We start from the raw sequence: 19,163 nt of genomic DNA, 5'->3' as shown, positions 1-19,163 counted from the left end.
AGCCCAGGCCCATGCCTCAACCTCCCAAAATGTGGGCTTTATTTCACCTGCTTTGGAATGCTGATGCTGATTTCATGTATGAAGTCTGAAGAAAACGTTTTCCGATGCCTTTGAAGGTTCCTGCAGAGTCCCTCCTTCCCTCCGTCTCTCCTTCTTTCCCTTGCAGAGGGTGCTCCTAGGTGACTCTGGCATGAGGTTGGACCTCAGGCCAAAATTTCTTCTCTGACCTGTGTCCCTGCAGGAATACTGCTAGGAGCCATGCTGTGCCACCTGCAGCCACCCTTCACTCTCCAGAGGATCATCCCAGAGAGATGCCGGTTCTGAGGCTGCAGGAGCTCCTGAGATCCACCTGCCACATGAAACACCTTCCCCATCACCTCCAGCCGGCTGCCGGGGGTCAGAGGCTGCTCCCGTTTCCTGCTGAAGGGACAGCCCTGCCTGCTGCAGGCATGCCTGTACCCTGCTCCTGACAGGGTGCTTGCACTAACAATGTGACACGAAATTTCTGCAGACTTTGGAACTATTCAGGAACTGCAAGTACAAAGAGGAGCAACCAGGGCTCAGGTGAACTCCTTCTGCAGGTTGGCGATAACCATTCAAAGAGCACTGCTTGCCAGCCCTGCTCCAGGGCTGGAGGGGAGCCTGGAGTGCAGGGATGAGGCAGAGCCCGAAGAGCCTTTCAGCGGGCTGCGAGGGATGTGAAGACCTTGTTGCCTTGTTACGGAGCAGAGAGCTCAGCGCTGCCCCAAGGGTTAATTAGCAGCATCCTTTGCCTTTGGAGGTGTTCATCTAAGTGCTTCCTCGCTGAGGGACATCCGTCTTTGTTGCCTAGATACAGCCTTGCCCGGGGCTTTGAGAAAGGTACCTGGAGCTTCATTAGAAGAGGATGTTAGTGGGATTTTCAGATTTAGCTGCACTATGTAAATTATTACCCAGGGCAGCCCTGAGGCAAAGCGGCTGCCCTTTACTATCAGCCACACATCACATCCAAGGGCTGACAAGACAAATAAAGGTAATTGTGTCTCTCCCCTTAATCAGGGGAATGTGATTAGCTGGAGGAGGCCTCAGCCAGGTGCTCAGCAGCATTACCTGGCTCAGCACAGTGAGCATCCCTGTGGGCAGAGGCTGGGGAGCAAGGACCAGTCAGGTCCAACACCCTTCTGATGTTGGAAGTGAGCAGCAGGCAAGCGGCCATCTTTCATGGCTTGGAGGAAGGTGGCAGGGAGGTATAATCTTTAGCAAATAAAGAAGATCTGAGGAAATGGTGGTTTGTCTGGGATATTTACCTGGAAATTATGGGACTTGTAAGCACTGATTTAATAAGAATTATATCCATCATTTGAAAATGGTTTGATTTAGATTTAGAAATGGAGTATCTTGGTGCAAGATTTAACATTTTGAAATTTGTTTCTTTTCTTTTGTTGCAATGTATTTCATTAAGTAGCACAAGTTCTCCAAACTCCTGAACACTTGTGCTCATTTACATCTCAGTCACTGGCTTCACTTGAATATTTTGATGAAGTTAGAGGTCTTAGCTGTGTTTCTTTTCACCTGGAAAGAACTTAACACAGGGTCATCCCTAGCAAAATGACTAGGCAGCTCATTGTGGTTTCAGCAGACACTGATGCTGCAAGTCATCCTTCATAGATGCGGTTTATGGTCCCATCTGCAGCTTCCAGCCACTGCTTCCTTCCACCTATTGCCCTGAAGGTGTTTTGACCTCTTGCACTAAAGCTTGTGCAAGAGATTTGTGGGTTTTTTCTTATGTATTAAAGTGGATAACTGCAGCTGTCTCCTCCATGCTGTGAGCAGAGGGGTTTTTATTTTTTGGAGTGATGTGTTTTGTAAGGTGGCTTGTCCTGACACCTTCCTTGCTCTTGTTTACAGACACCATTTTTTAGTAGGTTCTTGAACTCCTGAATCAGCGGTGTCAGACTCATGAGCCAGGCAAGCCAGCTTGCACCAGGATTGACAATAAAGTTACTGCTCCCTAGGCGTCCTCTCACCTGCTGCATATAAATCAGTTTATTTCATTTTGCCTTAAAATGTAACTGTACAATGCATATAACGTATGATGCACTGACTCACCACCAGCCCAGCCATCCACACGCTGGGAGTGCAGCTGAGCAGTAACCCTGCCCATCCCCCCATGAAGGCCAGGCCACCTCGGATCTGGAGCCTGGAAACAGGCTGCTTCATCAGTGGACCCGAGTGCAACACACTTAACTGAATTCTTATTAATTCTTCTCAAAATCCCACCCTGCAGTCAGTGACGCTGGCCTGCATGGCTTTCTGATTCTAGGAAAGATTTCAGAGTTGGTAGAGACGAAACATGAAAACAAAAAGAGCGAGCCCAGGAAAGCAGCAGGTCGGAGGGCTGGCTGGGTGAAGGTGACCTTCCTCCCTTTAATTTTTGCAGCCTGGCACAGCAGCACACAGCACCTTTCAGCACCTGCTGGGAGCGGCTGTGGTTAGCTCCCTGCGGTGACCAGGACTCTTCCAGTCCTGAACATCCCAGCCTTGCAGCAGCTGAGCTGGGAGATACAAGACGAAGCCTGCAGCCCCTGGCACTCACAGCACTGCCCACCCTGCCCCAGCACCCGTCCCCTTGCTCGTCCCCTCCGCCAGCACCAGGGCGGTGGCACCCTGAGTTTGATGACTTGTGAATGGGACGAGCCCCCTTTCCCCCCTCCCTGAGGCTCTGCGCCAGCCCCTGGTGCTGCGGCAGACCCGTGGCGCAGTCCCAGGTGGCATCAGGACACAGGTGTCACCTCGACGCTGACACATGGGATTGTGTCGGGGCGGTGGCTGCAGGGATGATGTGCAGCAGCAGTTTCATTAATTGCCTCCCTCTCGTGGCAGCTGCGTGGCTTTGTAAGGTCACACGTGCTTCAAACACGGATGGATTTTGCATGCTTGGTCTTCCATGTAGCATCAGAGGAGGAGAGCAGTGACCCTGGGCAGGTGGAAATCCCAGGAGCTGTTGCTGATGAATAGCGTAAGTCCTTCAGTGATCCCCGCTCTGCTGATACCGTGGACAGAAGGACTAAACCCCAGCTGGAACAAGAAGGTGAGAGGAGCTGAGCTTAAAATCTGACAGCAAAAATAGAGATGAGAGGAAAATAAAATAGATTGGAGGTGAAACGTGCAACTTTGGGGTGATGATGTCCTCCAGAAGTCAAAGAAGACTGAGTCTGAACATCACCTCCAGCTGCAGATCCTTGTGGAAATGCAGGAGCCATTAAATAACAAGGCAAAGGCAGATACACCAAGAACAAGATGCTGACCCCTCTGACAGGGACTGCACCGAGTGCAGCGACGGGTAAGGGTGCTCTTCAGAGGAGGTCACAGACCAAGGCAAGCAAAACTGGCAAAGTTCGGCAAAAAAATCAAGCCAGAGCTGGACTGTATTAAGCGTGGAGCTGAATGTCCCTGAAATGTGCCCTGCAAACTGGGAATTCTGCAACAACTGCCACAGAAGGGAGCATTATGCAAATATATGCGAAGTTATCAAGGCATATGTAATCACAGAAAGTGACAATCAGGACAGCAGGTGGATTGTTCACTGTAACAATGTCCTAAACAAAGGAAAGAAAACAGTGGAGGAATTAAACGGAGACCCACACGCTGCTGAACTCAATCAAGGTGCTCAGGTGATGTGTGGGCAGAGTGAGGCAACCCAGGAAAGTGAGAAGGCAAGTCAGAGAGTAAAACAGAACCCTGAAAAACAAAGTCAGAGGGAAAACAAAGAGAGAAGTTACCAGTGACAGGGATGTTGCCTGCAAAAGGTGTGTTTACAAAGGGTGGTCCCACTTGGATGCAGGTTACCTTTGGGGATTGCAAAGATTTAAAGCCAACCAACTCTGAGACATTTGTTTAATCAATGAGGCAGCTGGTTGTGCCCCACCCTTTTGCACCAAAGAGATCAGGTTTTGCAGGAACTAAAAGGCAGAGGGGACTGCACTGGTCCAGAAAATGGCTGCTTTATGGTGGCAGGATACATGCAGCGATGGCGTCAGGAGAGGGCTGTGTCCCTCAAGAGCAACCCTTGCAGGGATCAAAAGATGCCAACTCTGGAAGCACTAAGTCTGGAAATAGCTGCAGAGCAGCATCTCAACGCTTCAGGTATCCAGAAAATATCCTTTACCAAAGTACCGATAACCCTGCCATAATGGGCTTCACATCCTGAAAAGGCTCCCAGTGTGTCCCATTCACCTGTGCTTCAAAACAAGCACCTGAGATGTCTTCAAGAAGTAAGAATACATTGGAAAGAGCTGGAAAAGTAGCAAAGAGCAGTTCAGCAGATGTGCAGAGTTTAGCCAGGAGCAGTACGCTGATGTGATGAAGCAGCAATGTCATGAAGGACCTAGCTGCCACCCCAGGCAGCACCTTGTGATTACCCTGTTTGAGGCACGTTGGTCCATCTGTTTCATCCAGCCAATCTGACCATTTCCTTGAGTATAACACAGTGAACTGGGGCCAGATCAAACTGGACAGGTTTTGCCTGTGTCCAGGCACTCCTCAGAGATAGGGACTGCTTGCTCACTTGTCAGCTACCACAGCAGCCAGGTCCAGGAGTCTCAAAGAGATGATGAAGAGTAGGGATTGTTGCAATACTTGTTGGCAATGAGGCCATGGTCACGACAGACCGTTTCAAGTACATGTCTACCACAACTGGAAAGCTCTTCCATAGAGGACTCAGCAATGACACCATGGATTGTGGATGTGACTTCTTGGACACCTCCCGTGAAAACACTGGGCACATTTCAGGCACCTTCCTGTAAGGCTGATTTCGAGCCGTCAAGAATGACTTCACGTACATAGTTCCTAGATGTGTTGTAAGGACCAGGAAACTTTCATCAGGAGTAATAACAGAGCATCCTTTCAAAGCAGCCTCTATGGAAGGAGCACTCATATTTGTGAGTCAAAACAATTTGAACCATAGAGGCAGCTGCGCCAGGGGCCAGCCCCGCTGCTTTCAGCTGGAGCACACACCAGACTGGGACTGGGGCAGTCATTTCACAACTTGTTCAGTGAAGATAGGCAAGTTAGGGAGAAGTTTCTCTACAAAAACTTCATCTGGAGGTGGAATGACGATCTCACGTTCTTAGCACCAGCCAGCGCAGTGCGTCAGCATTGGCATTCAGTTATCCTGGCTTGTAAACAAGTGTGTAATCACAGCCCTCTGCTGCAGCATTCACGGGAACACACCTGGAAAGGTAGGCTTGTTTTTAAAGAGAAATCCAACAATTAGCTTTTAGTCTGGCAGATTTTGATTGCACCTCCACAGATGTAATTTCTGAATGCCTTGATTTCATTAACCGTAATGAGTGGTCCCTAACCCATTTGTCCGTAGTGTCACTCAATGGACGGCGTGGTGCTCGCACAGCAACAGGTCCCTGTGTCCCACCTGGCAGCGCGTGACTCAGAATGGCTCCAGTGCCACGAAGTGATGCAAACTCTGTTATCTCTTTTCACCCAGATGAATGAACCCTGAATCAGATGTCGATAGCTGCTTGACATTCTTGGAGATCTCTGCCTGCTGGTGAGTTTATCTCCATACAGTTTCCCTGTTGAGAGAGTAACAAAGGGCTCAAGCGCCTGCAATAGGAAGCTGTGGAAGGGGTTGAGCAATCCAAGGAATGCTTGAAACACCCACTTGAGTTTTGGCTTTGGAGCCTTGTGTTTTGCCTGTGTTTTTTTCTGTGTTCTCTTGGGTAGATGTCTCAGTTTCTCAATTCCTGCCACGTGGGCTCAGTTTTTGGTAGGATCTTCCTCTCATTGCCAGAAGCCAAGCACTGTGTTTGTGGAGCAGAGTGCACGGGATAGAAGCAGAGGAACAAGCAGGGAAATGCACATGAATACATCACCAGCTCTTGCTACAGCAGGAGAAAGGCAGGGAGGGGGATAGCCATGGTATGAAGTTGTCAGGACAAACAGAACAACATCCTTTGCATGACACAGTGTCTTGGGTCAGCATTTGCATCGTTCAAATCTTTTATCTGCACAGCTCACTTTTCATTTCTGCTGAGCCCTTAAGAACCATGCGCAGAGTTGTCTCATTACTGTATTTAGCTCATGAGTAGCTTCCTCAGCTCACCCTGAGCTCTGGCAGCTGCATACCGTGACAGTTACCAGGTGGTAAGCATCTCACTGTTTGCAACCATGATCTCTGTGGAAATCATCGCTTTAGGTATCTAAGCAGCTCCTTCCTCCAGCCTGCCATGGGGAGCGAGCTCTCCAGCCGGGCTGTGTGTGCAACTCTGGATGCCGCAGGTATCTCAGCCCAGAACCCCCACGTGCAAAGACTACACCTGCAGGTGGAATTCAGTGGGGGGGCAGAGGGAGGCAGTGGTTTGCAGTGATTCATGTCATTGCCACCCTGCAGTACCCACACCAACACGTCTTTCAGTGGGAAATGGGCAAGTGGTGAGATACAGCCCTGTGATGGCTCCCAACAGTTGAATTTTGAAATCCACATGTCAGACCCTAACCTGAAACTTAATGCGTCTTGTGCTTTTCTGCTTTTCTAAACCGTGGCCTCAGCATCGAACCACAGATGGGGGAGGGCTGCATGGCACTGGCTGCAGCCACCTCTTGCCAGCCCTGTGCATGGGCAGGATGCTCTGTGTTGTGCTGTGTCTGTCACAACTCTGTCTTTGGTGTTGCGAAAAGGGGACTCGTTCCTGCTGGACACACAGGAGGGGAAGTGTCTGGTGCTATAATTCCACCTGGGAGGTTTGTGAAGTCCTTTCTACCAGTGTCTGGTGGAAGTTGAGCTATTGCTGCTAAGTCCTGTACATCCTTCCTCCCATGCTGCTTTGCCAGACGAGCATATTTGACTGCCTGTGACCAGACCATGACCACAGCTGGCACCTGCGGTGGTTGAAACACCATCCACAGAGGGAACGGGAGAGTCAGCCCTGTGCAGGCTCTGCCCTTGGAGAAGGCTGGAAGTGACAGAAGCGTACTGTGAGCTCCAGGATCATTTTGCTGCTTCCCAAGCAGAGAATATCTCTAGCTCCTCTTTTGGATGAGGCGGAGGAGCTTTGTGCCCCTTCCTCACCTGCCTGTGAACTAAAGGAGCCATGACCGTCACTGTATTCCTGATCTGACCAGCCTGGAGGAAACCCAGCCCTGCATCTCCCTTCACACTGAGTCTCTGCCCTTGGAGAGAGCACCCCTGGGAACTGGCAGAGATGGGGACCCTTGCATGGACATGCACCACAGGCAGAAAACCCTTCACAAGAGCACATTTTGCAGCACAAATGACTTCTTCTCTCCAGGAGCTCTGCAGGGGCTATCTCCAGCGTGCTGGGTGCCTGCAGCCTCTCCACGTTTCCTGTTTTCATTCCAGTATCTGCAGTGCTAACATACCGCATGCCTCGAATTCCAGCCCTGATGCACCAGGAAAAGGGGCCAAGGGCAGATTCATGGGAGTCTTGCAGCCTTCCGTGCCCTTTCCCCAGCCAGGCTGAGGATACTGATAGCTCCCTGACTCCTTCCTTCATCCTTTTTCTTCCTTTCTCTCTTGTAATTCCTGGAGTTGCTGTGTTATCTCTCAGCATTTTAGTGCTGCAGATTCTGTCAGAGAAGGGCACCGATTTGCCCTGCTTTACCGAGAGCAGCAGTTGGGAAGAGCTCCCACACTGACTCAATGCCGTTAGTCTAGTGAGAAAGTGTGTACAAAAACCTGCTCTGAAGTCCAAGAGCTTTTGCAAAAATGTGGCAGAGCCAACATAACACCATTTCCCCATTGCAGTGATAACTTTCTAATTCCTCCCTCCTAATGGTATAAATCAGGAGTAAAACCCTTAAGCCAGTGGAAGGATTGTCTTGACAAATATTTAATAACACTGCCTTGACTGCAGTGTCAGCCAGACCCGTGCCTTCTGTGCCTTCCTTCAGCTCCCAGCCAGCAGTGATGCACAGTACCCAAGACGCACGAAACATGCAGACCTGGCAATTCACAACCTCAGGGACAAATTCTGCTCCTTCCCATTCTGGTGGTTGGCTGAGGACAGATGTCACAGCACAATCAGTAAGCTGTGGCCAATCCAAACCCCAGCCACACGCAGCAGCCCAGGGAAGTGTTTCCATCCCTGTGTGGGGGGATGGAAAGATTCTGCTCTTGGCAGAACCCGCTCCCGTCCCACCTGCTGCTGGCACCCGTGGCAGATCGTGGCTAAGCCAAGGCTGTGCCTGCAGATGAGCAGGACACACACTTGCAACTACAAGGACTGAAGGCAGGACTCACGTTAGTTCTTCCAAAAGCTGTGCTGTCCTGCAGGTAGCTGCCCCCCTGCCAAGGAAGGTGGCAGGGGTGCCAGGGCAAGCAGTGGAGAAGCAGCGAATTTCTGCCCCAGGTGGAGCTTTCTCCAACACCCTTCTCCAGCCCTGCCCTTGACTTTGAGCTTGCAGGTCTTGTGGCCCAAAAGAAAGCACCTCCACAATGTTACATACCTACTGCCCACTCCTGAGCCCCCGCCTGCCCCCTCTCCCAGCATGGGGAGGAGCCGGGTGGGCAGAGGAGGGGAAGGGCAGCTCCAGTCTGGTGAGCACAGCCTGGGAGGGAGGGTGACCTCCATGTGGCCCAAGCGGGGGGCAGAGGAGCAGAGCAGTAGCTGGACAGGGCTCCAGCTGGCCAGCAGACCTCAGCTCAGCCCACAGCGTTTAGAATCCCAGCCTGGGATCAGCTGGCATCCAAGGGTGACTTCTAAGGTGTCCCTGCAAGATAATCCACGGCAGCAGCTTCAGCTCCGGGCAAAGCACACACCTCCTGCAAGGGCCTGAAGGGTGTGAGAGCTGCAGACCTCCCTGTGGCAGGTACCTCCGCATCAGGGGGGAGATGCTGCAGCCGCTGTCCATCCCCTGGGGACAGTCCTGCACACGGTGGGTTCACCCACATTTCTCTGAGCATTTCAGAGCCCATTTTAACTGCGCTTCTGCGGTGGATTCCTTTGCTTTGGGCTTCTGCTGAAAATTCCTGATTTTCTTTGTTTTAAAATCATATTCTCTTCCCACTGAAACAGCAGCTTGAACTGAGAGGTCTAAAAGACAAACACCATCTCTTACCACATTTTAATTATTTGTCTTACTTGCTTAGAGACACAGGTAGTTTAAAGTGAACACATGATTGTTTAAAATGGAAAGTGTTACTTTTTCCGGAAGCATTATATTTTTAAAATGTTGGGTTTAGTAATCTCTTTTTTACTCCCTTCACTTTCCCCCCTCCTTATTTTTTACCTTTAATGCACCCTAGACACACATTTCTCTTGTAAGAAAAACGGGACGGATTTTGAAAAATACAAAACTGTGTGAGAGACAAGAAAAGACAATCAAATTGGCTATTTTTTCTAGGTTGAAAGCACAGAATCACTGTGCAAAGTTCTCCAGCATTCTTGCAGGGCTCTAGGAAAGAGGCTTGTTCTGAAAAGGCTGTTCTGATGAAATCACATTTTCCATGACAAAAAAAAGTCTTTGTCAAAGACGTCTTGACAGCTTGCTCTTGGCTTTGCCTGCTGGCTGGAGATGGGGCTCTTTCAGTTATTTATGTAAATGTTGTCAGGGAATGAAGTGAAGTGTGGGAAGGGGGGCTGCTCCTGCGCCTCGCTGAGCTGTTAGCCTGGTTGGCAACCAGGTTCTCCCAGGCTGTAATACCAGTAATACCAGACAGGACAAAGTGGTGCCTATAAGCATCCCAGCCAGCAGGGACCTGAAGCCTCTGCAGCCCTGGAGAGCAGTCTCTCTCTAGATGAAGCTTCTCTGGTGCAAGAGACGCATGGGCACAAGCCGTATGCTTGCAGCCTGTTGAACTGGGATAATCCGGGGATCTGTGAGGTCCATCCACCCTTCTCACAGCCTGGAAATGCTGCCACAGCTGGAGGAGCAAAGGTCAGTTGGAGGTCACCAGCTCTTCTTGCTGCACATCCCTCAGCCTTGTCTAAGGCTGATCCACCTGCGTGCCAGAGGCAATTTGTAAATCGTGTGCTGGTGGCTAAGCCCAGCTTGGCAATGTCTTCATGCAGAAAAGAGGAACAAGTGGTGCAGGGTTTTAAATAGATCCTTTGATGCTGCCTTTGTGTGTGTCTTTCCAAGTGACCTTTCCCACCTCATTTTTACTATCACTCACAAGAGTCAGGTCTTGCATTTTCTTGCCTGATCATGGGAAAGGTCCCATCCTGAGAAGTTTTGTTCTTAATTCTGATCTTCTGCGATTTTCTGGAAGCCATTAAAAAATCCCATCTCCTTCTGAATTTTACTTAGTCTTTGAGGACAAGAATTTAGGAAGATTCATAAAAGGAGGTGAACATCTTTGCGCACAGGAGGAATACCCTGCTGTCACAATAGACAGCAATGAGAAATACAGAAGAGGTGTTCAGGGTTTAAGTCAATCTTGTTTAAGCTGATCTTCAGAGATTGGATTGAGGCTTAACATAGAAAGAAATGCCCTGCATCTGCTACCACAGGGTTATTGCACCTTCTGACTGTTGTCAGAAGGAGCCAGGGCCATGTGCACGGCTCACTGTGAGCAGACACAGTGTCCTTGCAGCCCTAAGGGAAAGGCTTAGGGACTGCACGACCCCATTTCCTCGATGCACTGGTGCTTGTTGACCAGGACCATGGTTTTAATAGCACAGCATGGCCGGAGAACTGAAATGATTAGGTGGCTCTCTAACCCAGCTGTGCTGCAGCCCCTGCAGTTGTTCCCTGCAGGATCTAGCTCCCACGGGCAGCTCCTTGCCCTGCTGGCACGCTCACCATGCTGCCATCACTCCTCAGCTGAGGGAGTCCCTAAGCATAAGCAAACACAGGGATGAGTCCCCAGGTGGGTATGGGACATGCTCAGCTGCTGAGCACGCGCTCCCTCTACACATGTCTGTGTGCCAAGTGGCAGGGTTGTAGTGTGCAGCACCTTCAGGAAGTTTTCTTCCACAACAGTTCACCATGCACTGTGGCTTTCCTGGCATTTTAAGCAGGGCAGGCACTGCTGTGAGCCACTGCTCCCCTTAGGGCCATAAAGCTCCCTCCATCCCAGCCTTGGTCTGGCATGGTCCTGCCCTCACACAGCTGCCTATCCTGCAGGCCAGAATCAGTGTCCTGGGGAGGAAGGTGGGTAGCGCTGCAGTTTGTAAGCAAAATAAATCAGGAGCCCGGAGCTCCTGAACCATCTGTCCCTCCCTGAGAACTGTGCAAGGCAGAATCCAACCATCCTATTAGCCCCTCTGCTGCTGGCAGGACTCCCAGATCCCTCCATTTGTGACCAGCCAACATGCCCTTCATTTTTTCCTCTCAACCTTCATTTAATGTGTTTGGGAGTCCAATGTGAGCACTGCTTCCAGATAAAAGCATCTGCTCCAGATAAAAGCATCAGCTGGAGGCATCAATGTGATTTCTAAGTACATGAAAAACACAAGGCACCCTCAGAGCGGACCCGACCTTCCCAGGCAGGAGCCGACGGAACCATCAGAGGGGATGGTGTGGGGCAAGGCTAGAGGAGGGGGCTGGTGGAAGAACAGGAGGCAAAGGGGCCTTCCCTTCTGTCCACCTGGGTCTGCCAGGCTTTGAGAGGGCTTGCTGAGGACCAGGTCACCAGAGCAGCGTGGGGGTGAGGAGCACAAAGCAAGAGGAGGGAGGAGGTGAAGGGGATGAGGCAGGGAAAGGCCGGTCAGGTGTGTGATATGCCAGCTTTGGCAGTCAGTGATGAACGTGGAGGTAGAGGAGGGGAGGAAGGCTTCTGCTGACTTCCCATCGACATTGTGGACATGTCCAACCACGGTGACTCCGATGGAAATGAAGAGTTCCCATCCCTGGGGCACCCTTTTTGTGTAGCCTTGAGAAAGAAGCGCTGCTTGGCTCTTCCTCAGTTTCCCTATCTATAAAACAGGACCTCCACTGAGACCCTGCCAGCCTGCCACACCGTGAGCTCCATGGAGAGAGCAGCATCAGGTGTGATCCCTGTGTCCCATAGCTGGATGGTGCTGTGCACCGAGCACGGCTGGCTAGAGTTTACTCCTCAACAGCCCATCTCTAGGGCCAGCTCTCAGCCTTTCGGGGTCAGTAAAGGAAAGAATGATGCTGCACAATGGGCTTTGTCACTTAGATGTGAGAAGGTGCCAATTCCCTGGTACCTGCTGGTGCATCACAGCAATGAGACTTAGCCCTGCCTCTTGCTTTTAGCAGCACCAGGGTCGTGCAGCAGAGGACTGGGATGGGGGCAGCTGTTTTTGTTGGGTTTTTTTTGCTTTAGCTCTTTCAAATCGATCCCACCCCTCTGCTTCTCTCCCAGAACTATGCAAAGTCATTTCAGGGAGCAAAAAGCAAAATCCAGATTCCTTCTCCTGGGACACAGCCTCTTTAAAAGTTCAGAGACTTTGCTGGGATTCAGGTGGTGGCAGCTGAGAAGGGACAGGTCTCCCAAAGTGACAGTGCTGGCCATCACACCAGACACTGCTGCTCTGTGGAGGAGGCTGGACACTGGCCCAGACTGGTGATACAGACTGGCTGGACTGGGATCTCTCGCTCAGTGCTGACCATGGGCTGACCCTAGAAAGTGGAGGGAAACAGCAGGTAATAGAGCAAGGAAATGCCACCGCAGGTGCGTGAATGTGAGTCATCCCCATGCTCACATTTTCTTCTGCGTTATTATCCTTTTTAAAAATTAAAGATGGTAATAGGTTACTGTAGTTGAAAGTGAGATAATGGGAGACTTTAGGGAGATAAAATTATAACAGTATCCAGGGAGAGAAGGGGATGGGGAGAGAAAATTGAAAGGGATTCATTATGAACTTATCCACACTTACAAATATTCCCCCAGGTTAGGACCTTATGGTGTTAATAATTAACCAGAATCTTATGAAAGCTAAAATAACTACAACGCACACGAAGATCATTGCTTCAGTATTCACCATGTGCACAAACCTTGCCCGCCACTCGTTTCAGTTACTGTGGCAACAGTACATCTGCTTTCCACAATATCCTTCATTAATCATTTACACCCAGGGGAAAAAAAAAGACTTGGAGAAATGATACCACAGAAGCTATTTCTGCTTGCCTCCCGCCAGCGAGTGGGACCAGCTCCGAATGCAGCCTTTCAGCCAGACCCCTGCACAATATGAGGTAGGGGCTGGGTGCTCTTAGCCCCTCTGCAGCCTCGGTGGGTCTGGGCTATTCCCTCAGTTCGGTGATGAGAGCGGTGGTGACCCCTGGCAGGGGGAACAGGGTCCTCAGAGGGAAGGGTAACTGGAGGAGGGATGCACTTCCAAAAAGTTTACTTTTCTGGTGCTATTTCTTTTTCTTGCCCACTGCAGGAATGGAGCTTTTGGGAGGTACCTCACACTCAGGCAGCACCCTTGGAGAGGCTGGGTGGGTAGGAGAAGGACTTGTTCCCTTCCCCTGTCTCTGCCCCATCTCATCCTTTAGGAGTCGGGGTGAGATGCAGCACATCCAGCTGAGCTGCAGCTCACCCGCAGATGCCTCCCACTCCCAGCAAGAGGAAGGAAGCACCACCAGTGTTTGCACTAGGAGACCACTCAGCAGCGGCGATGGTGAGGCAAGCATCTCCCAGCAGAGCGGGACAAGCCTCTTCCAGCTGTGTCCATTCCTTGTCCTGAACAGACTTCCAGCAAATTCCTGTGGCAATTGCAGTGCAATGGCCCTACGCGATGTCCCTGCCATAAAGGCAGTGGAGCACTTGCCATTGACCAGAAGGTGAAGTGTGGTGTGCACTGGGAGGTGCTGGGACACCCTTCGGAGCAGCCTGCCGCTGAGACCTGCCGAGGAGCCTCTCCTTACAGCAGTGCCTGCGGCTGGAGTAACGGCTGGTAGTGTGAAACAAAGTGACAGCAGGTGCCTCCCCAAAGGGTTACTCCTTAACCACGTCGTGGCACAGATCTAACTGGAGGAGATGATGGAGTGGGATGGTGGACTGTGGGGTTGTGGCTATCCCTGGCCCCACAGAATGAGTCCTGCGGGTCCCACCAGCATCTCCTGAGTGCACAGCAAGGACATCATCCAGGACCAGTGCAGCATCGCAGCACCTCTCCAGTGTCCCCATCAGCCTCTAGCAGCAAAGACAGAACCCCTTTCCCCCATGGACTTCTGTGCTCGATGCCCTGGACAACACTGAGGTGGATAAAGGGAATCCTCCCAAAACTTCCTAATAAACGGGATGCGCCTCTGGATTTCTTAGCCCCGGGAAGAGTGAACCTGTCTCTGCAGCCAAGTGCAGAAGGTGTCAGTACTGAGTCACTTCTTTGCTCACAAATTCTGTGCCATGGGGAAGTGGGATGAGGAGGGGTTGCTGCAGAGGACAGAGCAAAAGACAGATACCTGCACCTTGCTGGATATCTCCAGAAGGTTTTCCATCCTCAGCTGCATGAGGAGAGGGGAGATTGTCAGGAACTGGGTGTTTAACTCTGGGAGCCACCAACTTCAATGCTCCTCCTGGAGACCCAAGGCTGCTGAGAGCTGCTGCAGAGGTGCCAGGGACAAGGCAGCAGCACACTGCCATTTCAGGAAAGCCTCAGCTTCCCAGGAGCATCACAGAGGTATCATTCAGCTGTGCATACCCAGATCCCAGCAGGGAGTTCCAGAGCCACTGGGGACTGTGGGTGGAGTGGTTCAGGGTTTCTCTGCAGCAGCAGCAGAGCCAGCCCTTCATCTTCCTTCTTGTTCCTGTCCTGTGGATGACAGCTCAGCCACAGAACAGGTTAAGGGGAGAAGGTGTTCAGGGCTACCTGTCCCGCATCCCAGCAGGGTCACATGCTGGTTGCTACAGGCAAATGATCTTCCCAAAATTTTGGAAGTGCTTCAGCAACCAGCCCAGAGGAACCCCTTCTCTGTCACGGCCATGAGCACAGGGAGCGTTGGTCCCAGCTCTGGAGGCATCACCCTGGGCTGAGGGAGGCGAGGACAGGCACACAGGGAGCACAGCGGGCTCTTGCAGCGTCACCCAGCCCCTGGCAAGGATAACAGCAAAGCAGACCTCTTCAAATAACCAGGACCTCTTCAAGACAGAGAGTAAGATCCTCAGACGGCCTGATCTCTGCTTAATCCCTGCAAACAGACACCTCTGATTAGGAGGATTGGTTTCTTCGGGGAGGGGGGAGCTGACTGGGGGCTTTGCCTGGCAGAAGCGAAGAAGTGACATCTGGTGCTGTGTTCCTAAACCCAGACAGCCCCTGACTTCTGTCCCCAAACTAATTCTCAGCCTTCTCACTTTTCCTCCTCATCCTGGCACCAAACCTCCTTCATCAGCATCTGACCTGGAGTATCCACGTCTCTCCATGGATAAGATGACATCGTGCCTGGGACCAGAGAGGAGCCCTGAGCCCCTGGAAGGCGCAGGCGAGGTGGGCAAAGGTGGGCAGGAGTTGCCCTCGAGGATGCGATGACAGCTTTGTCTGCAAGAGCTGGGTGGGCAGCGGTGCTCAGCACCCCCTGCACCACTGACACAAATTAGAGGCGCCACATCAGTGCCACAGAGGTCTCAGTTAATGAGCAGGGGCACTAATGAATCTGTATGTTATTTCAATGTATCCTCTGCCTCTAGGACAGCCCTGGGGCGCTTCAAGCAAACAAATGAAGGAAATGTGTCTATTAGGGCTGGCCATGCACCTGGGCCACCCCTGCCACCGGGAGGTGCCTGGGTTCAGGGCAACTGTACATTCACAGAAGTGATTTATACAGGCTCACAACAAATATTTTTGCTGAAGATTTTCTGCAAGATTTGCCAGAGGTTTTGTCAAAACAAAAAATGACATTTGTCTTATTGAGCTGGGGATTTTTCAGGCTCATTTTCTTAATGAGATTCTGAAATTTCGACCCTCCCCCAAGTTATACACTGTTTTCTGTGTTGATGACGATCAGTTTTGGCTGAAAATAATTTTGATGCAAAATGTTCAGCTGTGTCTCCAGCAGGGTAAAGCTCTAACGGAGCCCTGCGATGCAGAAGTGCTGGCATGACTGAATGCCTTTGCTTTAAGAGGCAGCAAAGAGAATAGCCCCCGGCAAGGAGAGAAGAGCCCTTTCCATCCCAGCTGCATTCTTGGAGCAGCCTCAGAGAGGTAGGAGACCCACTGAAGTATCTCAAAGTACCAGCCTGCTGTGGTGAGGAGCCCATGGTTTTATGGCTGTTTTCTTCCCACCCTAACCCAGTGGGATGGCTCTGAAGGCACACTGCAGACTGGGCAGCAGAGGAGAGAAATGCAGGGGCAGAGGGGAGGATCCTGGTGATGCTCAGGGCTGAGCTGGTACCGAGATTTTTGGCATCTGAGCAGGCTTGGCTGGACATCTAGGCATTCAGATGTGCCCAAGGAGAAAGGAGGGGCATCAGGGGTCTACATTTTGCTAACCCAAGCCTAGGGTGACAGTTTTGTAATGGTTCAGCCTCAAGAGGTTTTATGGATAGCAGTAGCCCCAAAGTAGGGTGCCACCAGGGAATTACACCACTGACAGGGAGTGTGAGTGGGATGCTGGACCCCCATGCGAGGGAGTCTGCAGAGGAGGTGATGTGACGTGTGTGCTGGAGCTGCCACAGCTCCCTGCAGGAAGAGACCTCCTAAAGGTGCTGGGGACGTCTCACCACCCTGAACTCTTGTCATCTGGAGAGGACCAAGAGGTGAGAATTACGGCTCCTGGAAGTGTGAGAGCATCATACAGGGCAGCACTGGCAGAGCAGCACACCTGTAGGAACCAAAGGTGGAAGAGCAGTGGAGCAAGAACAGGATGTTTTTGTGGGAAACCCTGGTCTGAAGCAACTGGAGGCATAGGGTGCAATCTGCCAACAGGCAGGATGCCACAAATGCCAACATCACCTCAGGCCTACGTCTGAACAGTGAATTAAATAGGTCTGGAAATATGCCCGGGCACTGGGACCAACCAGCATGAGCACCCCACACTATCTTCTGAACTTGCCTGGTCCCTGCAGCAGGATGGATGCATCCAAAACAGTCCCAGGAGCACTCCAGCTGCTGACCACATCCAGAAATCGCTTTGGAGAGAGCTGTCTGGCACAGTCCAAACCCAGGGCCCTTTCTGACAATTTAGCAGTGCAGATAATGGCTTTTCTAACCCTGGCAAGCACTGCCAGGCTCCATTCAATGCATCTGCCATGGTCTGGTGCTCTGTAGTAGAAATGAGGACTGAGGGTTTGGCACCTGGCATTGGTTCATCCCAGAGAAAAAGCAACAACTCATTTTCTATCATTAGATCCTGTAAGAATACTTCTAAAATGAGAGTTATGGGTTAAAATATCCTTTCTGCATGGAGTGGGTAGACAGATCAATTAATCAATCAACAGACTGCTTAGATATACAAGCAGACCATTGTTACCCAAGGCTGAGTGGAGATCAGTGGCATGCACTGTTGTAACAATTTCCCATTTGCTGCCATGCCATGGGGCTCTCATTTGCCATTTTTATGATTATTTATGCCACATTTGTCCATTTGTTGGCATCACATTCAGTAGTGTTATCAGCTGGTTGAAGTAAGTTTGAACACAGTTCAATAAAAATAAATCATATGTGTCCCAGGGTCACAGAGCCCCCACAGGAACACTTGCTCCCTCAGCCCTAGGCATGGCACAGCTGGATGAGACCTCTCATGTGTCCCACCAGGGAAGGAAAGACACCAGGACAGGACAGCAAGAGTCCCTGCAGTGACAGGCTGCGGACAAATGCTGCTGCAACACATGGCAGCACCAAGAAGCCGGTGGAGATGTCTTCCCTCTGGGTAATGCCCTAGACCTCTTCCCTTGGAGCATCACCCTTGTTGTCACAGAGTATGGAGGTGGATTTGGGCCCCAGGCTGGACCCACAGTCCATCTCCCCAGCCCGTTCTCAGGGGGACAGGGCTGCAGACACACACCCCCCCCAGCCCTTCCACCGCCGGCCAGTCATCCCAGTCAGCCTAGGAAAGGATTTACAGGGCCTGGACTCAACACTCAGGAGTCTTTCCCAGGTCTGGGTTGCTAAATAGAGCCCTGTCAAACTCTAACACCTTCTAAGTGGAAAGAGACACCTGCTTTGTCCACTCGTGTGTCCAGCACACCAGGTAATAAGGTGGACAGATTTTAGCAATCAGGAATCCCAACATGTGGGTTATTTTATTATACTTTTCTCAGAATTTTTGCTTCAGGACAGTTGAACTCAATGGCACATTAGGGAGTATAAAGCAAGCAAGCTAATTCAGTCCAAGCAACTTGGAATTGTTGAACAAGGGAGTGCAGCCCCTCACCTGCGTCTCGGGCACGCTGAAGCTTCACCCATGGTAAGGGCAGCCAGGTTTGCCCCAGGTTCCGCCATGAGCCCATCACCTGCCCCCGAGGCCAGCAGCTCTCCGAGAACAGGGGACAGTACTGCCTAAGTGTCCCAAAGCACATGGGTTGTGGAGGAGAAACAGAGCAGCCCGTCCAACTCCAGCTGCTCCCCAGCTAGGGAAGGGTCCGTGACCCTCATCCAGGCTGGATGGTCCTGTAACCTGGGGTCTGGTCTCGGACCGTGGCAGGCACAGGCACTGCTCTCTGGGGCAGTGGGCAGGCTCAGCCGTGCCTTCAGCGCAGGGCTGGCTTAGCACCAGGCTCCCACTGGGCTTCCACCCCGTGCCCGAGCCGGGGGACAAGTCGGGGCAAGTGGGGGCTCAGGGCTGGAGCGTGCCCACCTGGCTCCGGAGCGATGCCGCTGCCTCCAACCCAATGCACCCAGCTGTCAGGAGCGGGAGGGAGGAGGGAACTGTCGGTTTGTATATTTTGCACTGTAACCTTCTGGGGTGGAAAATAGCTCTAAGCACCAAAGAGGAGAATTAAAGCACATTTTAATGATATGTGTCTTATGTCTGAATGAGCATCTCAGATTACAATATTATTTAGGTCCATGTGATGAAATCCAGCCGGTGACAAATCTCTCATCATCTCCTTCTACATTAATACACATATTTACGTTTTAGAGCTTAAATTTAACTGTTATGTTCTTTCAAAAGTAATTAAACTAGGCTTCAAATGAGGAAATAACCTCATGTACTCTCTGCCCGCCAACCACACATGAATATTAAAGAAAGTGGTCAGAAACAGATCTATTTGTGAAAAAAAATTATAAATTAATTAAATGCAGTTTTCCTTCCCTGCAGCTTCATTCAACCTTTATATCAAAACCGACATGAAATGC

At 51.1% G+C, this 19,163-nt stretch overlaps 1 long non-coding RNA gene across 1 annotated transcript; it reads left to right on the top strand.

Moving 5' to 3' along the window:
- The first annotated feature begins 5,219 nt into the window (after positions 1-5,219).
- Positions 5,220-18,820, top strand: LOC114015287 (uncharacterized). The gene is made up of 2 exons (XR_003559134.2): positions 5,220-5,545; positions 13,311-18,820. It is a non-coding gene; the product is annotated as an uncharacterized LOC114015287 (long non-coding RNA).
- The last annotated feature ends 343 nt before the right edge of the window (positions 18,821-19,163 follow it).

This window comes from Falco cherrug, chromosome 3 (genome assembly GCF_023634085.1).
Source record: "Falco cherrug isolate bFalChe1 chromosome 3, bFalChe1.pri, whole genome shotgun sequence".
Lineage (NCBI taxonomy): Eukaryota > Metazoa > Chordata > Aves > Falconiformes > Falconidae > Falco > Falco cherrug.
This window is presented reverse-complemented; position numbering and strand designations above follow the sequence as displayed.